This window comes from Littorina saxatilis, linkage group LG8, assembly GCF_037325665.1.
Source record: "Littorina saxatilis isolate snail1 linkage group LG8, US_GU_Lsax_2.0, whole genome shotgun sequence".
In the NCBI taxonomy this organism is placed as follows: Eukaryota; Metazoa; Mollusca; class Gastropoda; order Littorinimorpha; family Littorinidae; genus Littorina; species Littorina saxatilis.
In genome coordinates, this window is record NC_090252.1 from 73,229,699 (window position 1) to 73,249,794 (window position 20,096).

Consider the following 20,096-nt stretch of genomic DNA (forward strand, 5'->3'; position numbering starts at 1 on the left):
ATGTATATATATACAATTTCTTGAACATGAAATTTTTATACTCTTCCGAGGAAAAAATCATGACTCCCCACCTCCACCAATGTAATGACAGTTTTCGGCCTAACACATGGGCATGACTTTAACCTTCACGTGCTTTGTGGGTAATGTATGACCCAGAGCCTCACAAAATCATCTTTACCTCTGAAACTCTTTGGGGATTTTAATGGCGGCTTCATGCAATCTGTTATCACCCTACGACCTGATATGGTAAAGGCTGATTACATAAAGTACGTGTTGGTGTGGAGCAGACGTTGCTACCCGAAAGGCTCCTTCTGGGTAGATCAGCCCTCATGCCAGCATTCCTTGTACACACTGGACAAATTATAAAGAGGCTTTTAGGCAACTAACTTTTTTAAACATTTATAAAACATGAGCAGGTACACCACACCTCACACTGTACTGTATTCTACTTTATTCCCCCCTCTGCTTCTTTACCTCTGTAAACTTGTAGAGCTAGTTATTTTTCGATAATGACCCAGCAACCAAACAAATAACGAGCCAGCAACAGCCTGAATCCTCGATAGTGCAATGGGTTGAGAAGCTGTTCTGTTTTGGTACTACTTTTGCGACTGAAAAGTTCAAAACGCTCTATACGTACGAAATATACATCTCTGGAGCAAACAATACAACACCGCATTTAAATTAACAACTACAGGCCTGAACACATGAATCTCCATATAAAATCCATGAGTTCGGTTGTTTTCTGAATATAGATCTGCTGTGCACACACCGTTCATCACAAGCAAATTCCCAAGGCAAGTAACTCATACTCTTGCCGACAAGAGTAGTTCCCCTTCTTTTAACGCAGTTTCTTCGACAACACTGACTGCAATCCGACGGTCAGTTTTCAACAATATTTCATTTTATAAACAGATCACACGCAACCAAATGCACACATCTCATCAATTTAAACAACATAAAGCGGTTTCATACACTATTTTCCCAAAAAAACTGAACTTCATACAGTAATTAACGTTGGAACACGGGTGCAAAAGTTCGTCTGCTAGTCCCATTTGACGAAAGAACATTATCTTTAGCGATACTAAAACATAAACAGAACACACAATATCTGCCTTTACCGCCACAGCAGAATAACAGCATATCTGTGTACTTGATTTTAGTCTAAAACAGGGAAACTGACAAGAAGTGTTAACAGAATGGAATGATTTGCACGGAACTATACAACCGCGCATTAATCGATCGCCTGCGCAGGTTGACTGGTTGAGTGATTCGGATTCGATCAAACTTTCGCACAAAAACTCCTGTTTTCTTTGAATAACTGAAGAAAGGGGGAATAAAGAGGTTACACACCTCGTCTCAGTGATTATTAAAAATAATGGTCTCAGTTCGCGGTCATGAAAAAGCTCGCTGAAGCTCGCATTTTTCATGATCCGCTAACTTCGACCATTATTTTTAATAATCACTGAGACTCGGCATGTAACCTCTACGTGTCTAGCTCTGGGAGCAATGGTAATGGCTGGATGAATTTCATAAATGAAAACATTACAAAGCCAGTACATGCAACACATCTGTCATACTCAATGTACGCATTGGTATTTGTTGTATACAGATGTGGGAACCCCTGTTTCGCACTTTGAGTACAGTGCTACCCCCCATTTAACATTTTCTGTTCATAACCTGTGTAAATTTACTCCGATTTTAAGACTCCCTTCTTTTTAAGACCTAGTTTTCTCAGATGTGTAGACGTCTTAATAGGGAGGTTCCACTGTGTTCCAAAACAAGCTTGGCTCATTATCAGAACAATTAGCGTTCTCCACTCAGCATTTGAACATCCATGATTTTAACATGCTTCACATCGCACCATTTATTAAGTTTGCCAATACATGCTTCTTTCAATGTTATATTGTGTCTGGGTGGCCGAGTGGTAACGCACTTGCGCTCGGAAGCGAGAGGTTGCGTGTTCGACCCTGGGTCAGGCCGCAATTTTCTCCCCCCTTTCCTAACCTAGGTGGAGGATTCAAGTGCTAGTCTTTCGGATGAGACGAAAAACCGAGGTCCCTTCGTGTACACTACATTGGGGTGTGCACGTTAAAGATCCCACGATTGACAAAAGGGTCTTTCCTGGCAAAATTGTATAGGCATAGATAAAAATGTCCACCAAATACCCGTTTGACTTGGAATAAAGGCCGTGAAAGGTGAATGCTCGCCTAATAGGCTACTGAGCTTTACTGGCCGATGTGAATGCGTTATATATTGTGTGTAAAAAATGTCTGTTTGTCTGTCTGTCTGTAAAAAATTCCATTTCAAAAGGCAGAAATTAATATGTAAGCGCCTAGGGCTATATCTAGATTAGGCGCATAAAAATGATCACAATAATAATAATAATAATAATATTGTAAAAAAACAAACACCTGTTATCATGTGTCAAAATACTGTTCACACTCTCGAGAATCATGCGTACAAGTAGTAGACATTATCTTATTTCAATTTACAATGCTTGTAGAATTTACAATGACCAAACTCACCTGGAGAAACACCTGCCCTTGATTTTGCCTTTGACACTGAAAAAAAATCACACAATAAATCTTTATTTGATAGTAAATGACTCGCTCACTTGCATGTGTACATGTCAGTTGTGCAAACACTAGTGCAGTGAAAGAAATCCCGACTGTTCGCAAATACATTACTCTGTACAATTATGTCTTCATTCTCCCGCCATTGCAAGGCTTATGGCCTTATAATGTTTACATGGGTCAAACTTATAAATTAGTTATTGACACAGACATGAAAATCAAGAAAACTTGCCCACTATTGTCATGAAGAATACTGCTTGAAATACAGAACAATAGAATTATAAAAGATGATTTGCTCTTTACCCCCACATTAAATGGCCAAGCAGTCTGTATAGCCTCCATGTTTTTCTACTTACACAATGCTGAAGCCACAAGTTTTGTAGCACTGAAGGGTGACACAGCAGCAGCAAATGCACGTCTTGCACAGTTTCTTCTTCTCTTCAGGCCACTTGGCTTAGGCTGTCGCTTTTGCTGGACAGTGATTCCAGCGGCAGGTTCTCGCTGAGTCTAAGAATATGAACAAAGACAGCATTTCTATTAGGTACTTAAAGTACAAGTAACAATTCTGCACACATATTTTCTTGATAGCACACACACAAACTTTTAAACAAATAATTTGTTTTGTTTCCACACACAGCTTACCCTGTTCAAATTTCTGCGCCGAAGGAAAGGGTTGGCTGCCCTTGGCTTTGCAGCCCTCAGCCTCGGCCGTCCCTGTGGACCAACGTCGCGTGGCAGATCAGTTGGCCTCATTGGGTCAATTGCAGCAGACTTTGATAACCTTGTCAGGACATCCCATACTTTGTCCTGGTGAAGTGAATGGAGGCGCCTCAGTTCGTCAAGCACGACCTTTAAATCGAATCAAAGTGTTAACAGAATTGTCAGGATAAAAGAGGCTATGAGGTAATCACATGTAGCATCTATCACACTTAGCTTTTTTTGTTTATTTTGTTTAATCCTTTTTGGCAGGATCACACTTCACAACTGCAAGACCATCAGAGACATCTGTTTGGGAAAAAGGTAATACGCAAGAAAGAAATGAACATACTATGATACACTGTAACACACCTCATCATCATCGTCAATGAGCTTGACTATCCTGCAAGCTTTCGGTTTTGCTTTGGTCAGGGTCCTGATGTATTTGACCAGGGCAGCTGCTGCTAGATGTTTTACCCGGCCCTCCTGGTGACGGTCCAAAAAATGAAGCTGGCACGCCTTCACAGGCTTCAGGTGGGCACAGCCGTCTCTCATGGCACTCCTCCACACAAAGTCACTGCATGAGCAACTCTCTGTGCGAAGATCAACGATGCAAGAGCTATCTGGAGCTGGTATGTTGCCAGGTTTTAGTTCCGACCACAAAGTGTCTAAAACGCTGGCAGCCTCTGTCGACACTGTGACCCAATTTCCCTTGTGGTCCTTGAATCTGTGCAACAAATCAAGAGTAATGTGTGAAATGAGAAAATAATCCGTTTGAATGGGTTTTTTAATGTATGAACATGCATTTTGATACAAACACAACTTTGCAATTTGACAAGAATCAACTAGACCTAGGAAAGCTCTAGAAGTAATCAAACCCACAAAGTGTGAAGTTACAAAGACGTAGCTTAACAGGCTCGTGCAATGTCTTGATTGCTCTGGTGAGTCAAACAATGTACGCCTTAGGTGTCCTGATTTCCTGATCATCCCTTATTTTGTTCAACCTGCTCAATAACACCAAATATGTGTATAAAGAGAACAAACAAAAGGGACATGCTTGAATTCAAAATGTGTCTCATGCAATAAGATAATATTGCTATTAGACAAAGCGTTTCATTTATATTGGTGCTGCAAAGCCTACCTTCTCTCCTTGTGAGTGATGTCCAGAACAAAGTACAGCCCAGTCTGTTCACGGCATGGTTGCACTTTCCCTTCGATGTACAGGAAGCGGGACTGGTTTTCCCGCATTTTTATGTCCCGAGGGGTGTTGTCTTGACGACCCAAACTGAAATAACATATATGGAAAAGTAAATAACAGAACCAACTGAATTCAGAACTGATTTAAAATCACAATGGCTGGTTGATCATTTATAACTTTTGAAACTTGTTTATTCAAATAGTGTTGAACAGCTTGATTTTTTTAAACTCACAATTGCAGTTACAGAGCCCAGTGAGCAAAGTGCACACGCCTGAACTATTTTGGAGCATATAATAACATACAAAACACACCAAGCCCAACTAGATATGATCATGTCAGTAAAGTTTACCACAATGTTATTGCCTACAAGGCTTTTCCGAATTACTTAATGATGGCAAGCAAGCTTGGCAGCATGAGTGTCCAGCAATGAAGCTTTCCGCGGTTTCGGGCCAACACCATCTGGATCATTTGAGCGAGCAGCCTGATGTCCTAAGATTTATGAAGAGAAAGATTAATTTCAATTTCGATATTTCATGGAGTTCAAGCAACAGTACCTGAATAACTAAAATCAAAAAACTAAAACTGAATCACAATTGATTAAAGAAACAGCTATCCTGGTGGGTTTTTTACATTTAGTCAAGTTATGACTAAATGTTTTAACATAGAGGGGGGAATCGAGACGAGGGTCGTGGGTATGTGTGTGTGTGTGTGTATGTGTGTGTGTGTGTGTGTGTGTGTGTGTGTGTGTGTGTGTGTGTGTGTGTGTGTGTGTGTGTGTGTGTGTGTGCGTGCGTGCGTGTAGAGCGATTCAGACTAAACTACTGGACCGATCTTTATGAAATTTGACATGAGAGTTCCTGGGTATGATATCCCCATACGTTTTTTTCATTTTTTTGATAAATGTCTTTGATGACGTCATATCCGGCTTTTCGTGAAAGTTGAGGCGGCACTGTCACGCCCTCATTTTTTAACCAAATTGGTTGAAATTTTGGTCAAGTAATGTTCGACGAAGCCCGGACTTCGGTATTGCATTTCAGCTTGGTGGCTTAAAATTTAATTAATGACTTTGGTCATTACAAATCTGAAAATTGTAAAAAAATTATTTTTTATAAAACTATCCAAATTTACTTTCATCTTATTAAAAACAAGCTCTGAAAATTAAAAATATAAAAATTATGATCAAAATTAAATTTTCGAAATCAATTTAAAAACACTTTCATCTTATTCCTTGTCGGTTCCTGATTCCAAAAACATATAGATATGATATGTTTGGATTGAAAAACACGCTCAGAAAGTTAAAACGAAGAGAGGTACAGAAAAGCGTGCTATCCTTCTCAGCGCAACTACTACCCCGCTCTTCTTGTCAATTTCACTGCCTTTGCCATGAGCGGTGGACTGACGATGCTACGAGTATACGGTCTTGCTGCGTTGCATTGCGTTCAGTTTCATTCTGTGAGTTCGACAGCTACTTGACTAAATGTGACCCTCCACCACGGAATGAGTCGCATATCACCTTTGCATGATTTTCATATTTTTACATTTTCATAAAGAGTTTTTTATGCTCTATCCAGTGGTGAAAACCGTTTTAGAAAAGAGCAAAAACTGTTTGAGTTATAAGCCTGTGACTAAGGTGACCCACGCACTGTTACCAGACACTCCCCGGACCGCCAGGTGACATGCGACTCATTTCGTGGTGGAGGGTCACAAATGTTGTATTTTTTATTTTTTATTTATTTATTTATTTTATTTTTTTGTTTTTTTACTTTTTTTGTTATTCAATTAATAAAACACAAGATAACAAACATGGTAACTGTATTTTCTGTTTGCACACATACTCTCTCATTTACATGCGGTTCAGAAAAACTTGTACATTATACAAAAGGACTAAAAATAGTCATACGTGAAAAAAAATATACGTGTCAACATTGTGTAGCATCAAAATGATCATATGTCATATATTGATCTTTTTTTTTTAAACAATATTCGCATCATAATGTATGGCTGTCTTTACATTATATCAAAGAAAATAAACAATAATTTGTTTTTAATTAATAAAGCTTCAGACTAACGAAATCTCAAAACAACATGATTTCCAAAAAAATTTTCAGTGTTAATCGTGAGTCGGTTTTTTTTAAAAATGCTTACGCACATCTTTACGATTAAAATAATGTGATTAATCTTCTTATTATTTTTGCTGTTACTTTTTATACCAAAAAGCACATCTGTAACATTCAACCTAATTCTTTCACCAATGTTTACTAAAATGTACATTTCAATATATTTCCAAAACCTGAGCACTGTTGGGCACTCAAAAAAAAAATCCTCCAATACATCAAGTTCATCCTTACAATATGTACAGTTTTTATCAGCCTTCACTTTCATTTTACACAATAAAATATTAGTTGGATAAATGTTTTGCAATATTTTCCAATGCAGTACACGTAATCGAACTTCACTAGTGACAGTGGCTGCTAAGTTCCAATTCTTTTCGTCAATTTCAAATCCTAATTTTCTTCTCCAAAATCTTTCTGAACAGAGTTGGCTGTATTGTTTTCCTACCAGAATCTTTCGAATTTCTTTTACTGATTTAACTTTTTTCCCACAGAAGGTCGGAATGTCACAGACTGAACAATTTACATCGTTTATATCGACATTTCTTAAAAGGAGATGTACAGCTATTCGAACAACATTGTACTCAAGCAATCTATTTCCAGTGTAGCCAGTTCTTTCACACACTTCTTCATAGGTAGAAAAACGTCCATTCTCACACACATCGCTCACATACATTATACCACTTTTAATCCAATCCGCAAAAAAGAGTGGGTTTCCTTGACAAATGATATCTTTGTTGTTCCACAACAAACCGGAAACAGAATTACCATTATTATCGACTTGATTGTTATCAAGCCATGCCTTCAACACAGCGGACCAAAATTCCGATTTAATACTGTCCAATCCTTTAAATGGTTTGCTATTAATGTTCGCAAAAAAACACTCAAAGCGACTCCCAAAACGGAAAAACAGTGCTTTTGGGAGCCATGACCATTTCTGGTCTTCATTAGACAGAGTTAGGTTCACAACCCAGCTTAACAAAAAGGAACACTGCATCTGACGCAAATCAATCATATTTAATCCACCTTGCTTTACTTCGTTACATAAAACAGTTCTTTTCACCTTTTCAAATGCTTTTCTGTTGCAGTCTTTTTTGCGCCACACGAAGCGAAACATTAACCTATTAATTTCAGTTAGAACGTCGTCTGGTACAATCAGCGCCTGCATTATATGGACAAAATGTGGCAGAATAAACGTTTTGAATACACAGACTTTACCAATAATGCTCAAATTCCTTTTCTCCCACACGCAGATGAGCCTTTTTGCAACATTCACTCTCTCTTCCCAATTCTCTTTCACTTTTGACGCACGCATATAATTACAGAAATATACACCTAGAATTTTCATTTTGTCTGTACATGCAAAACCGCAACACTCATTCCTACAATTCTTCCGCGACCCAAACCACATTAGTTTGGATTTTTGGTGATTTATGTTCAAACCTGATATTTCTGAAAATTTACCAATCAAAGCCAGGGCTTGGAACATGTCATGTTCATCTTGCAAAAACAATGTAACATCATCAGCATACAACAATACTTTCAAAACTTTATTCATATCTCCGTTGTTCCATAATGACATACCCTTTATATTTTTGGCCTCTCGAATTTTGATTGCTAACAATTCAACTGCTAATACGAAGGCTAGTGCGGAAAAAGGACACCCTTGCCTTATTCCGGAATCAATATTAAAAAATTCAGATAACCAACCACAATAGTTTACACAACTTTTTGCGTTTTTCATCAAAACATCAACCCATTTCACAAAATCAGTTCCAAAACCAAATTTTTCAAACATCTTCAACATAAACTCTTTGGAGATGCAATCAAATGCATGAAAAAAGTCAATTGACACCATCAATCCAGGCTTATTGTGTAAATCTGCATGTTCTAAACATCATCAACTAATCGCAATAAGGTTGAGACACGTTTTCCTTTTATATATACCCAACTTGATCCTCATTCACAACACTCCCTACAACATCAGAGAGCCGAAGAGCTAAGCATTTCGCTAATATCTTATAATCTGTATTGGTCAGTGAAATAGGTATCCAATTCTTTAAATCATTTCTTGATAAATCCTTCCCTTTATGAATCAGTGTAATTGCCGCTTTACACTGTGAATTAGATAGAGTTCCATTCTTAAAAGCAGAGTTAAAAGACGCAAGTATATACCTTTTTAGGCTCCTCCAAAAAAAACTTATAAAACTCAACTGTTAATCCATCAATTCCAGGCGCAGAACCATTATTCATACGCTTTAGAGCTGACAAAACTTCTCCTTCTACCACTTCCCCTTCACAGCTGTCTTTCTGCTGATCATTTATTTTTAAAACCTTTGTTCCATCCAAAAAAGTGTCAATTTTTAAGCTCATATTTCCCTCATCAATTTTCCGTTTATACAAATCAGCAAAATACGTTTTTTTGACGAGAATAATATCTTCTTGCGTTGTAACAATTCGTCCGTTATCATCTTTTACACTTTCCATTATTTTTGCGTTTGCTCTCGCCTTTTCTAACCCAAGAAAAAAAGGTGTGTTCCTTTCACCCTGCTCGATCCATTTAACTCTTGCACGCACCTGTGCTGCACGAGATTTACGCTGCTCTAACAGTTCTAACTGCAGCTTGACCTTCTGCCGTTGACCTTGCGTTTGAATACAGTCAGGGGAGATCCCAAGGGTTTTATCCAACTCATTTAGTTCACCATACAGTTTTGCAACATCCTTTTTAATTTCAAAACTTTTAAACTTACTAAAATTTTGGGAAAAATCCTTGATTCTCATTTTCAATAATTCCCAACCAAGTTGACAATCCTCTTCAACATCCAGTTGAAATGTGTCAAACATTTTGTTCATTTGATCAACAAAGCTCACATCATGCAACAGAGAATTATTAAATTTCCAATAACCCTCTCCTCTTACGACATCACATAGTTTAATATGAATACTACAGTCTCTGTGGTCCGACGTCGCAACAGAGATTATGTCACAATCAACTATCTTTTCAAACACACTTAAGCTACTAAAAACGTAGTCAAGTCTTCTTGCCACAAATGGAATATTTTTTGACCATGTAAATTCTTTTCTATCTAAATTATGCATTCTCCATACATCGTATAAATCACATTCATTCACCAGGTCATTAAATTGTTTCACAACAACGTTTGAATGTTTCTCTCCCCTTATTATGTCGAGCTCATTACTCATGACAATTAAAATCTCCACACAACACTATATCACCACCCAGTCAGCACGGAGTATTGAGGCAATGTTGTCTCAACATTGGTTTATTGTTGGATATCAAGCTCACTTTCACAAACGGTGTTTCTTCCATCGCCACACCGCGATCGGCAATCTCTTGCTGCGCCGCGGGCGCAGCTGTCACCGAGTGTTGCTCGATCGAGACAGTAAACGTTGGCTCACAGCGAATTGCGGGCTCGCGCAAGATTGTGATGTCAGACGACTTTCGACGCATGCGCCAAACAAGGAAATCGCCAATCTCTCGTGCAGTCGGTCCCTTCTGCGGGATGGGTTACACCTTGGACAGTTGGAGTAGCGTGTTCGGCGGATGGGTCGGGCTGCACGTGAGAGGGGTCCTGTATCGTGTGGCAGTTGTGTGTGTAGGGTCTATTGAGTAAAATATTCCTACGCCTGGATATGTGATTGTTAGCTTTTGTATCCAGTGTAGTCAGTCAGCTTTTGTACACCGGCGCAGCAGCAGCAAAGTTTTTTGCCAGCAAAACTGACTTTGACATTTTTACTCAGTTCTTTTCACTTCAAAGCTTGTGTACGCAGCAGTGCAAAATGACTGACAGAGACAGTTCCAAATTCAAGTTTGACAAGTGGGTCAAACAGCTCCCTTCTACAGTGGCAGACATTTTGGTGGAGGCCGGTTTTGACACGCACATCGCACTGGTAAATGCCACGAGGGCCAGTGTGACTGAACTCAAACTAAAGCCGGGCCACCATGTTGCTACTTTGGCTCTGATACGTGAACTTCAGGGCGACGATGGGCCACTGTCAAGAGAGCAGGCAGCGGCGACATCACCGGCGACGACAGCGGCTACGGCAGCAACGTCCCTCGACGATCGAGTTATTGCAGAGGTCAACGACCGGTACGGGTGCCACGACGCCGCTGGACGGAGGCCGTGTAGACCTGGATCCTACAGTTTTTCTGAACACACAGCGTGTGTGTGATGGGGTCGGGGGTGTCTGTAGCTTTTCCATTCCTGAATTAAATTGAACCTTGATAATCGACTCTTTCTACATACACGAAATTATATAAATTTAAGAAGGCTATTAAAATTATACTGCTCATTGATCTGAATACGGTTCTTAAAAATTGAGTGAGACTTGCGTGTGTGCTTGATAGTATATTTGAAGGTGTGTTTTCTGGAATATTGTATGTGTATTTGAAATGTTACATGCTTGTGGTTATATGCGTGCATGTGTGAGGCCTCGTGAGGGGTATGTACGGGTTTGTGTGTTGGTGTGTGTGTGTGAGAGAAAGTCGCTAAAGTACTGACGCCTTCCCTGTCAATTATTTGTTATATTTTTCACCACGTGTTGTCCATAGTATGAATGAATTATTGACACACACATTCAACTTTTCAAATGCCGGATGCAAATGCAACACATTTGAAATAGTTTTAATCTTAAAGAGTATGTGAATAGGTTTTAAAAGTTATATACTATGATAGGGGCAATATTGGTGCAATGTTGTGATAGCGTTGACAGTATTTGTTTTCATTGACATGCTCACAATTAATCCTGTGAAAAAAGTTCATTTTTGTGTAACCGTGTGCCAAATCTACTTTCCTCTTTCGTACTGAACTCAAACACTAAAGCAGACGACACAAGTTATATTACCCAGGTTCTTTTATTCCATACGATGAAATGGGGAAAATGTGGGATAACGGGGGTTTATCTTCAAATACAACTTTCACTGTATAGGACTAAACAACTTCAAAACAAAACAATATTCTCACTCTTCATTCTAAAACTACATTCTTCCCTTAAAAATACCCTTTAAAACACACCAAATCCTTTCCCCAAACTACACTCTACTCTAAATCCTCACTCTCAACTTTAATCCCAAAAAAACCACAATGAGACTCTAATAAAACAAACGAAATCTAAAAAAACAACCTAAAAAAACAATTCTTTAAAAAAACCAAATCTACAAAAACTCTAACAAAATCTGACCAAAATCTCTCCACTAAATCTAACTACTCTTCACTAACAAAACCTAGTCTATAAAAACAAATCTACGACCCACTAAAAAAGAAAAGACCTAACTAAACCAGAACAGACCTAACTAAAAAGAAAAGACCTAACTAGACCAGAAAAAACATAACTAAAACCCGAACCCCGTCGCACGCTCCGACATCCAGCAAAAGAATCCTCACATTCCGGAAAGATTTCCGGCCGTGACAGACATGTCACAAAACAACGGCATTAAAAACACGCCGCACCAAATACACGCTCTTCTTCCCTCAAAGATTCCAAGCAAAAGCACAGTTTTAGCGTTCACATCCTGTGCACCGGTGTCACAAGATTAACCCATTCAACTCGAGGGGTGTCAGGCAGCCCCACTTTCTTTAGTTAGTGCCTAACGTCACCTTCAACTATTCAACTTTACATCGCGGCGGAGGGAAAAAGGGAGATGGAACAAAGCCACCTGTCAATTGTTTCTTGTTCACAAAAACATTAATCACAAAATTTACTCCAGAGGCTTGTACTAAAAAAACAATCGTTTTACCTATGCAAATTTTAGAATCGGCTATTCCGCGAGACCAATTCAATAGAAATGAAACTCAGTCTCGGAAACCTTAATGGATCCCCGATAGTATAGAGGTACCACGAGTTCACACGGATGCACAAGAGTGCATGTGTACCGTAACTGTCGTTCCCAAGCTCACATCCTCCCCAACTTAGACTGTCGTCTCCTGGCGACATGCCAGAATCAAAAAAATTCAAAAACATATTTAACCTCCCAAAAACATAATATTCTCCATCCCCAAATCATTTCAAAAACTTTCACACAAAAACAACCATCATTGACTATAACAATATTTCTCTAAAACTAATAGGTTCTGAAATACACATTTCACATAATCCTTCCAGTGCCAATAATCCTATCTCCTGTCGACATCCAACTCACACAAGTTGACAAAAAATCACAACTCATCTTTAACAGAGGCAGTTCCATGGTTCACTTTACAAAGAATAATGTTCACCACTTGCCAGATAACCAATAATGATAATCTTTACGACTTATCAAATAGTTTATCTCTCTTGAGCATACATCAGAACAAAATGTTGACAATCTTTACGATTTATCAAAGCATCTGATCTCTCTTGAGCATACATCAGAACAAAATACTGACAACCTTTACGATTTATCAATGCATGTCCCCTCTTTGTATCCCAACTGTACTTGGCAACACAATCTTCTAATCAACTAACAAAATGACCACTTGCCAAGGCAATGAAAAAACTGGAAGTCCTTAAAACTCACCCAGAATATCAAACCTTTAGTCAAAAATCAGCAATAACCTAATGTCACTCATCACAATTAAACCATTCAACAGGAGTATTCATAGGCAACCATACAATCCTTCAGAATCTATTTCAAAAATCCACTAATATTAATTCTAATAAACAAAACCAGTGTACACACTGTCTTCAAACAAAGACATCAATAAGCACCAGAACTCAAATTCTAAAAAAATAATACCAAGAAAATAGCGAGAGCAGAGGAGACAGTAAAAGTGAGAGCGGAGAAAACAGTAAAGACAAACCAAATGATAGCAGAGAGCAAAAAGGAAGAAAAAGGTCATCTAATTCCTTACAGGTAGCATACTTTGCTCCTGAGGCGTACGAGGCTGGAGACGCCATATTCAAACCAATGAATCCCTAAAAAAATGCAGTCAAGAGAATTAGAAAATGGGAGCGGAGAAGACAGTAAAGACAAACTAAACGATAGCAGAGAGCAAAAAGGAAGAAAAAGGTCATCTAATTCCTTACAGGTAGCATACTTTGCTCCTGAGGCGTACGAGGCTGGAGACGCCATTACTAAAACAAATTAAAGTTCAGTAACCAACTAATCTCAAGAATACAAAATCTAGTCACACCCCACTCAATATGTTTGAGTAGTCAATTGACTAGAAACAACGTAGAACTTGTAAAATCTAGCTACATCCTACTCCATCTATTGGAGTAATCTGTCAACTAGAAACGGCATAAAATTTGTAAAATCTAGTTATATTCTACTCAGTACGTTTGAGCAGTCTGTCGACTAGAGACAGCATAAAATTCTCAGATACCACCACCGACTGAACCGAAGCGGACGGTCCTCGTGGTAAATGATGCAAGTTTGAATGCGTCCCAGCACCCTGTCGCTGGGGACGCTGACGGGGAAAGTTAGTTACCCTTCGTCTTCCAGACGAACTGTTTGCCCATCTAACCCCGTTTCCTGTAACTTCATCTTCAGAACTTGACTCATCCGTGTTATCTGAACTAGATTCACGTCTCTGGAACTGAAATTCTGGCAACCCAATGGATGCCCGAGGGGCTTGTTGCACAGGAGTCAAATGTTCTTTTATCTCTGCCCTATTTACTCGGAACGGCGCACCTCCGTTTTCAGGTTTTATGACATATGGTCCACCATCCTGATCGGGTATTTCGACCACAACAAAAATCTCTGACTTCCATGCATCATGGATTTTGCGTCTACCCATACCGTGATCCCGCAACAAGACACGTTGACCAAGCTGAAGTGATTTTCCTCTGACTTTCTTATCAAGGCGCCTCTTTCGCTCATGTGCTGCTTGCTGTAGATTCCGGTTCGCCAGTTGATGTGCCTGTAACAACCGTTCTCGGTGGACTTGAACCCACTCAGTGGTCGGCAAACCACCTCCTTCTTCCAAACCGATCCCCAACAGAAAGTCAACCGGTAAACGCGGTTCCTGACCGAACAACAAAGCGTATGGAGAAAATCCAGTGGAAGAATGGGGCGTTACATTGTAGACATACACCAACTCTTGGAGGTATTCAGGCCACCGTTTCTTTTTCTGATCCGTAAGGGTGCTCAAAAGATTATGCATCGTCCGGTTGAAACGTTCACACTGAGCATTCCCCTGCGGATGGTACGCAGTGGTCCGAGATTTCTTCACACCGTAGAGAATACAGAGCTCTTTTATCACCTCTCCTTCAAAGTTTCGACCCTGATCAGAGTGAAGTCTCATGGGGATGCCGAATTTCTGAAACCACTCTTTCGTCAAAACCTTTGCTACAGTAACAGCTTTCTGATCGCGGGTAGGTACTGCCACCGTAAACTTTGTGAACACATCTGTCAATACCAGCACGTTTTCCTTACCATCCGTCGCTTTTTCGAGAAGCGTGAAGTCCATAGCCACAACCTCAAGCGGCCGAGAAGCTAACAAATGTCCAATTGGAGCAGTAGCTCGCACTGAAGGCAGTTTGGCAAAGCTGCAACGCTCACATTCCTGAACCCACTTTCCCACTGTGGCGAACATTCCTGACCAGTAACAGCGCTGTCTCAACAATCGCAAACAACGTTCTGCTCCCTGATGACCTGTCCCATGCACAGATTCAAAGACCGGCCTCTGGAGAGACTCTGGCAAAACTATCTGTAACAACGGTTTGTTGCTAACTGGATCTGTGACTCTACGGCAAAGTAAATCCTTCTCCACCACGAGCTTATCCCACTGTACACACAGAGCAATGGCTGAGTTTCCCAAATCTCGTTTCTCTTGTATACTCGGTCTCGTTCCTTTCTTCAAATGTTGTAACAAAAGACCAATGACTGGATCTTCACCCTGAAGTCTTTGCAGATCTGCGGGTTCAATCGTCGGTAGAGCGTGTGTTGCCCCTAACTGCTCTCTTTCCGACTCATCTGTAGTCCCAGCAACGATGCCCACATGTGCAGTTGCTGCCAACCCTTGATCCCGGCCCATGTTTACAGAGACAGAGCAAGCCGCCACCACTTCTTCCTCGATGTCCGTACCTGGACTCTCAAATGGATTCCTTGACAGGACGTCCGCGTTCACATTGGATTTCCCAGAACGATACTTGATCTCAAAATTGAAAAGAGCCAACTGCGCCACCCAACGTTGTTCCACAGCCCCTAGTTTGGCAGTCTTCAAATAGCTGAGAGGATTATTGTCAGTAAAAGCCACAAATGAAGCTCCCAGAAGATATCCACGGAACTTCTCGGTGATAGCCCACTTGAGAGCCAGCAGTTCGAGTTTCATGGAACTATAGTTCTGCATGTTTTTCTCTGATGGACGAAGTGTTCGACTTGCGTAGGCTATAACCCTCTTTCTTCCCTCCTGAGTCTGAGACAACACTGCCCCCAGACCTTTTGAACTTGCGTCTGTTTCCAAGACAAATGGAAGACTATAATCAGCGTATCCCAACACTGGAGCACTGATGAGAGCTAGTTTCAGCTTTTCAAAAGCCTGTTGACAGTCTAACGTCCACTTTCCACCCAACCGAACAGTCTTCCCTCCGGGTTTACCCTTCACACCCTCATGTACCTTCCCGACCAGTGCATGCAACGGCCCTGCCATCTGTGCAAACCCTAGCACGAATCGGCGGTAGTACGATGCAAATCCCAAGAAAGCTCTCAATTCCCTAAGCGTCTGAGGAACTGCCCACTGTTCAACAGCTTTGATTTTCTCCGCGTCAGTCGCGATGCCACCCTGTGAAATGGTGTAGCCCAGATACTGCACTGAAGTACGACAGAACTTGCACTTGTCCGGGTTCAGTTTGAGTCCCAGCTCTCTCAGTCGAGAAAGCACTGCTCTCAATCGCTCAACGTGTTCCTGGAAGGTTTTACTATAGACCAAAATGTCATCCAAGTACACCAGCAGCATCTGGAAAATCAGGTCATTCATCCCTGCTGTCATGAGTCGTTGGAAAGTAGCGGGAGCGGAACAGAGTCCGAATGGCATACGCTTGAACTCAAATAACCCAAATGGTGTAATGAAAGCAGTCTTTTGTCTGTCCCCCTCGTCCATTGCTATCTGATGATACCCTGAAGCAAGATCCAATGTGGAAAAGTAGTTCGCTCCCTTCAATGCATCCAAAGACTCGTCAATCCGTGGCAGTGGAAATGCATCACGTCTCGTCTTCGCATTCAGCTTGCGATAGTCCACACACATGCGCAATTCTCCGTTCTTCTTCCGCACTAAAACTATAGGCGAAGCAAAAGGGCTAGTACTGGGCTGTATAATGTCTTTCTCTAACAAGTCTTGAATGTGTTTTCTAACCTCTTCAAGTTGTGTTGGGGGAATGCGACGGTATGTCTGACTTACTGGAACATCGTCCAGCAAAGGAACTTTGTGCTTAATTAAGTCAGAATAACCTACATCCAGATCATCTTTGACCCATGTTTCTGGAAACTCGCAATACAAATCATGCAACTGTTTGCGTTCCTCTTCATTACTTGCTGCGCCCAACAGACTCTCGGGAACCTTCAAGTCTGACACATCACTTTCTGCAGATATCGTATCACACGACACCACAACCTTCCCAGCAATCTCCTCTGCCTTCACCCCTGGCGAAACAACGCTATGAACTGCATGAACCGTGCCAACCGGAGTTCGCTCTGTCAAAAAGACATCTTCATCACTCAGATTAACGATCTGGACGTTCCACGGACCTTTTCCCTTTACCAGAGTCTGGGCTAGTAAACACTTCTCCCGGGTAGGGCCCTGTAATGCCTCTATGACGTACTCGCCCTGTTCTGTCACCTTCTTTCCATACCCTCCACTCAAACAAACAGTGGAAATTGAGCGAGCGGACATGTGTATGCCGCCCTTTGGCACCCTCACCAACCCCACACAAGCTGGAGTGTCTACCGTTATGTCTGCCACTCTAATATTCACAGGCCCATGATCTCTCACGTCACGGATGACGTTCATGCCGAGTATGACTCGCGGCTCGCAACCCTCCGAATCAGAAACTTCCTTTTGAACAAGGATGACCCTTTCGGGAATAACTTGTTCCCCAACCTTAACGTCCAGTATAGTGTAGCCTATGTAGGGAACCTCCAACCCATTGGCTCCAACCAACCGTACAAGTGTATTGTCTCTTACCAGTTCTTCGCTAAAATGTTTGTAAAAGCAACGTTCACTGATAATCGTGACTTGTGAACCGGTATCCCACAACGTTTCCAACGTCACACCTCCCATTTCTACCACAACAACAGGTTGTTCGCCCACCATTCTAGAAACAACTGAGCCCTGCTCCTCCCCGTCCTGTGTACGGCTCTTTACACAGTCGGTTACTGGTTTAACCCTTTCCAAGTACATGATCTGATCACGTGGCCAGGTTTGCCACATTTCAGACAAATGGGTTTTCCATCGGATGTAAACTTATTTTTGGGAGGTCGTCTTTCTGAAAGCCCGACCTTGAGTGCCTCAAGTTCCTGTTCTAACTCTTTTTGGCGACTCGCCATCTTCCTGACTTCTTCGCAACAATCTGAATTGTCATGAGTCGCGACTGTATTGGCTGTAGCGTTCTTTGGTACTGGAGTACGTATTTCTTCCCATTCTAATGCCAATTTCCTCAGTTCACTAAATGAGACCGACCCGTTTTGTATGTGCCTCCTCAAATCAAGGACCAGCGATCTGTCATGAATCCCTTCAACAAAATGATCCACAAGCAGGTCTTCAGAGGACACAGCGCGTCTCGATTCCTCTTGTTTGGCTTTCACCGCGTTAAAGCGTGTGAATAAATCATTGGCATACGCTCGGACCGTTTCTCGACTTCCCTGTCGCCTTTCAGCAAAACATGCCATAAGAGTTGGTAATGGGCGTTTGTCGCCGAATGCATCCACTAAGATTGCAAAAATGTCTTCGATACTGCTGTATGACTGACCACATGACTTCAGTTCAACCCTGGCTAGTCCCTCTACATGCTGAGTCACATAGCGAATCTGTTCTTCTCTCCCGAAATCCCTCACAGCACTACCAATCTCTTCTATGAAATCCTTAACAGAGTACCTTCCATCTTCTCTGCTATCTCCGTAGAATTTCCTAACTTTGGGGGGTTTCGAAACAACAACTTTCGGGGCGGATCTTGCCTCTAAACTTTCCCTCATGCTACTCAACTCTGTAGCCATTCTCCGCAAATCCCCTCCTTCTCTTACAATCCTTCCCCTTCCCAGCCCCAACGGTGTCTGTGAAAAATCAGCGGCCGAAGTAAATTCCAAACCAGACTCATCCATGTTGGTATTTTAAAAGGTTGGTATTTTAAAAGGTTGGTATTTTAAAAGGTTGGTATTTATATCATTGACCTGTGTTGGTGTTACGTTTCTTCAACCAGAAGGTTATTCGAAACTTGTCAACACGTGTGTAGTACAAGTTAAACCAAGCTCTTACTGGCAACCAAGAAAAAAACCCACACCACCCAGCATACATACAACACAACCAAAAGTGTTAGTAATCACATCACCATGTAGCATAATCAAACATACAACTACACATGTCAGTCATAATATCAAATCAACATAATCGAACACACTCTTCCAGTGCTGGTCCACTCCCCAACTCTGTCTCTTTGTACGGTGTGCAAACAGTCTTTCACAAACGTCCGAAGAAATGTTAATCGTTGAAGTCCTTCTTCTGTGGATTAACAGAGTAAAAAGAAATGTTAATCACTGTAATCCTTTCTTCCACGGATTAACAAACTAAATGGCAATGTTGACAACAAAGCCACATCCGTCGACGTCACGCCCGGACTCCCTCCAACTTCACACACGCCTGTCTCCTCAACACCAGCCCGCGTCCGGACTGCATGCCTGCCATCCTCTCCCTGTGCGACGGGGTCCCCTAACCTACTCTATTCCTAGCCTAGCCCTAACAGTAACACCCCCTACCCACCCTTGCTCCGCAGCGCCAAATGTAACCGTGTGCCAAACTACTTTCCTCTTTCGTACTGAACTCAAACACTAAAGCAGACGACACAAGTTATATTACCCAGGTTCTTTTATTCCATACGATGAAATGGGGAAAATGTGGGATAACGGGGGTTTATCTTCAAATACAACTTTCACTGTATAGGACTAAACAACTTCAAAACAAAACAATATTCTCACTCTTCATTCTAAAACTACATTCTTCCCTTAAAGATACCCTTTAAAACACACCAAATCCTTTCCCCAAACTACACTCTACTCTAAATCCTCACTCTTAACTTTAATCCCAAAAAAACCACAATGAGACTCTAATTTAAAACAAACGAAATCTAAAAAAACAACCTAAAAAAACAATTCTTTAAAAAAAAACAAATCTACAAAAACTCTAACAAAATCTGACCAAAATCTCTCCACTAAATCTAACTACTCTTCACTAACAAAACCTAGTCTATAAAAACAAATCTACGACCCACTAAAAAAGAAAAGACCTAACTAAACCAGAACAGACCTAACTAAAAAGAACCCCTCTAGAAAGAAAGACCTAACTAAACCAGAAAAAACATAACTAAAAC

General features: G+C 41.0%; 1 long non-coding RNA gene across 1 annotated transcript; it reads right to left on the bottom strand.

The window, feature by feature from the left end:
* Nucleotides 1-266: 266 nt before the first annotated feature.
* Nucleotides 267-3,063, bottom strand: LOC138972473 (uncharacterized). The gene is made up of 3 exons (XR_011457633.1): nucleotides 2,930-3,063; nucleotides 2,526-2,561; nucleotides 267-351 (listed from the first exon to the last, which is right to left on the bottom strand). It is a non-coding gene; the product is annotated as an uncharacterized lncRNA (long non-coding RNA).
* Between the last annotated feature and the right edge of the window lie 17,033 nt (nucleotides 3,064-20,096).